Source organism: Oxyura jamaicensis, chromosome 5 (genome assembly GCF_011077185.1).
Source record: "Oxyura jamaicensis isolate SHBP4307 breed ruddy duck chromosome 5, BPBGC_Ojam_1.0, whole genome shotgun sequence".
Classification (NCBI taxonomy): Eukaryota; Metazoa; Chordata; class Aves; order Anseriformes; family Anatidae; genus Oxyura; species Oxyura jamaicensis.
The window spans coordinates 9,912,859-9,916,696 of record NC_048897.1 but is presented as its reverse complement, the minus strand read 5'-3'; positions in this window follow the sequence as shown (position 1 = coordinate 9,916,696).

Genomic DNA, 3,838 nt, shown 5'->3' with positions numbered 1-3,838 from the left:
ACGCGGAGAGGGGAGACGTGGGGAGGGCACCCCCGCCCGCCCCCCACCCGCTCCCCCCCGCCGCTCGGCACCGCTCCGCGCCCGCTCTCCCCCCGCCAGGCCGCCCGCAGCCCAGCGGCGGGGCGGGGCTGCGGCGCGCAGGGGCGGGGCGGGGCGGCGGCGGCGCCTCTCGCGAGGGAGCGGCGGGAGCGGGCGGATGGCGAGCGGCCCTCCCCTCCCCACGTCTCCCCTCTCCTCGTCTCCCCTCCCCGCCGCTCCCCCTGAGGGGACGGGTGGGCTCGACGCGGCCCGCCGGGTGTGGGGGCACGGTGTTGGGGTTCGTGGGTGCGAGGTCGCAAAGAGCGAGGGAGAGGAGGCTGTGAGGGGAGTGCGAGGCAGGCAGAGCTGCCGCCAGCCATCCTTGACCTTCGCTCGCAACCCGCCGCTTGTCAGCCATCCCGCTGCTTCCATGGCTTCAGGGAGATGGGCTGCCACAGCAATGTGTGCCTCTGCTAGTGTGACCACACGGTTACACCGTGCTGGGAGTGGCGTGGTTCATAACACGCCTCGGGTTATGGGCCATTACCTGGCTGCCTTCAGTCAGGTTGAGAAACAGAGCCAATAAATGCCTCTCCATTTAGAGATAGGGAACAGTGGAAAACGCCACCATCCAAACACTGGATGTAAACATGGAGAGCAGTGACACCATGGCCAAGGCTTCATTTTCAGGTGAATCAGAGCTAAAACGCCAAAGGCACAGCCTCAGGGTGGGGCTTTATGACCATAAGCTGATCCAAGGCCTGTGTGCTTGCCGAGGGGTGGTGGCAGGTGTGGGCATCAGCACTCCCAGGGGCGTGCGGGCAGATGAGGGAATTGGTCCAGCTGCAAATTAATCCCCCAGAAAGTGGTTTCCATCTGAGCCAACTCTGCCACGCAGCCAAAAACACGCTTACACGAGCACTGATGGGTCAGGACCACCGCTTCCAGCAGCAGCAGCACGGGTTTAGCTGGGCCTAAGCTGACGAGGAAATGACACCTTGGAGAATCCCATTCCTGCAGCTGCGGGATGGGCAAAGAGAAAGCTTCCTGAGCTCCATCGTGCTTAAAAACATACCTGGGAGTCAGGTAACAGAAACTGTCTTGAAAACTGCCTTTAGCGTGGCTGTGGAAAAAGGCCTTTGAACATGCTTTTTGTGTGTAATTTAAAAGGCTGCTCTTCCAACAATTTTCATGTACACAGTCAGTTTCAGCACTGATACAGGCATCTGCAAAGTTTACACAAAGTACTGACTTGCTCCTCAGGTCTAGAGAATTAAAAATATTTTACGGGATACTGAGAAAGAAATGTGATCTCTGTTTAAATACCAACCTTGCCACACTGAAGAGGCAACGACAAAGCCGTGCAGGAAACTGATTTCTGTGGGTTTACCTGTGTGTACCAGCATCCCGTTCTGTGCATGGTCTGGGCTCAGTGCCGTGCTACCACTCCAGCCAAGATCTAATTTCCTGGAAAACCTAAGATCAGTGACAGAATTACCTGAATTACCTTAGGTTGATTTTTTTTTTCCCTTAATTATTAATACGTTCTTGTAGGGCCAAAGAACCCTACCAATTGCTTCACAATTAATAAAAAAGATAACTCCCTTTTTCAGACTGCTGAGGAGTCCAGCTGACTGGCATGAACCCAGTAGCATGACCACCTCAAAGGCATGTACAAATACATACATACATACATACATAAAATGGTGATATGGCTTTCCAGCATGGCTCTGGAAGCTGTTTGGTCCTTTTTTGGTGGCATGGCGACTAAGGAGCGACATAGGCCAATACAGCAGTAGTACTGTGGCCCTGAAGCTATTCTGTACAACATGATACCAAAACTGCTAAGCAGCAATCTTATCCATAATACAAATCTTTTGACATGGCCTGATCAGATCAATCTCTCCCAGCTCCACGTCTTGCCCTACTTTAGCCCCTTGCTCCCTGCTGGCACAGCAGTGCTTGCTGCTGTTTCGGCTTCAGCAGTGGTGAGACAAGCCACATCCCTCTTGTCCTCTGCCCGGTTTGTGGCATGCCCACAGTGTGAGAAGGGTTGCTGTGTGAATAGTGGCCCGGGGCTCTCCAGACAGATGTGAGGCCAGTCTGGAAAGGCCACTGTGAATCTGTGAAAGCAGGGACAAGCAAGGACCAGAACCAGAACCAGGAGTCAAATGCATGTTTCTGCTGCCATGGGGACATGCCGGTTACTGGGCTAGTAGGCTAGAGAAGAGCACTACCTCCTCTCGGCGCTCTGCTGTCAAGACCCAGCTCCGTAAGCCCACGCTGAGGCAGTAGGATCACACTAAATTTCCTTTGACAGGTCACCCCACCGAAGGAGTCTCCATCGCGGCTGTTTGTGCACTCACCTCTATGTCTACCCACCAATCGTAAACCAGGTCAATGAACTAAATATAACCCAGGAAGAGGGAAATTGCACGTTGTAGCTGTGGCAATCTGACTGCCCTCCGGTAACACCACATTCCTCCCTTCCCTCCATGCACGTTTCATATTGTTGTGGTTTAACCCGGCTGGCAGCTAAACACCACACAGCCGTTCGCTCACCCTCCCCCCTCCCTCTCTGGGATGGGGGAGAGAAACGGGAAAGTGAAGCCTGTGAGTTGAGATAAAGACAGTTTATTAAGATAGAAAATAATAATGATAATAATAATAATATGTACAAACAAGTGATGCACAATGCAATTGCTCACCACCCGCTGACCGATGCCCAGCCCAACCCCGAGCAGCCGGCCCCCCCACCCCGGCTAGGCACCCCTATATATTGTTCAGCATGCCGTCAGATGGTATGGAATACCCCTTTGGCCAGTTTGGGTCAGCTGTCCTGGGTCTGTCCCCTCCCAGCTCTTGCTGCACCCCCAGCCTGCCCGCTGGCAGGACAGAGCGAGGAGCTGAAAAGTCCTTGGCTTAGTGTAAGCACTGCTCTGCAGCAATTAAAACATCAGCATGTTATCAGCACTCTTCTCATCCTAATCCAAAACATAGCACCCTACCAGCTACTAGGAGGAAAAATAACTGTCCTAACTGAAACCAGGACACATATCTACATCTTGATCAGGCCCTGCCTCCACTCGACCTGCCTAGCCAGCAGAAAAATGACAGAGGATGAAGGAAGGGAAAGCTGTTTTTTCAGGGAAGTTGCACTGACTCTGATAGCTGCATGGCTGGCCCAGAGGAGGATGCAGGAGATGGAAGCCAGAGGAAAGGAAAGTCTTGGGGCTCTCACGCTGTCTTGAGGAATTATTCCCTTTACTAAAAACACCTCACTTTTACTCCAGGATGTGCACTGACTCCACTCAGCTCTTTGTTATACATCTAATTTTCTTCCTGACATTTTTATTCACTGTTTCCGTTCTTATACCCTATTTTATTTAGTCTCATTTCAGCAGTTAACCTCTCGCGGCAAGGATCGCCATTATTCTGAGTCTGCAGAGCCATAAGTAGAAGGAGGGACTGATCCCGTGCCAATGAGGAAACTACAGCACTGCTGTAAAACACGGGGCTTCAGTGTGTTAAAAACCATACACCTGCAAAGATGCAAAATGACGGTAGATGGTGCTGTATACATATTGTTAGGAACGTATTTTGGCCGATGTTTACCAACCAATAACGTTTCTTTTGACTGTGATATCTGTGGAAGCCTAGAAGACACGTAATTTAAGAAATATTTGGCTTTTATCAGGGAATCGCTACAGAAATCTAAAGACTTCCCATTCCTTGGCATCATGTCTTATAGTACTACTGTATGAATAATCACTGAGTGATTCAATGAATGCAAGGGGTTTGATTTATGCAAGTGCTGTGG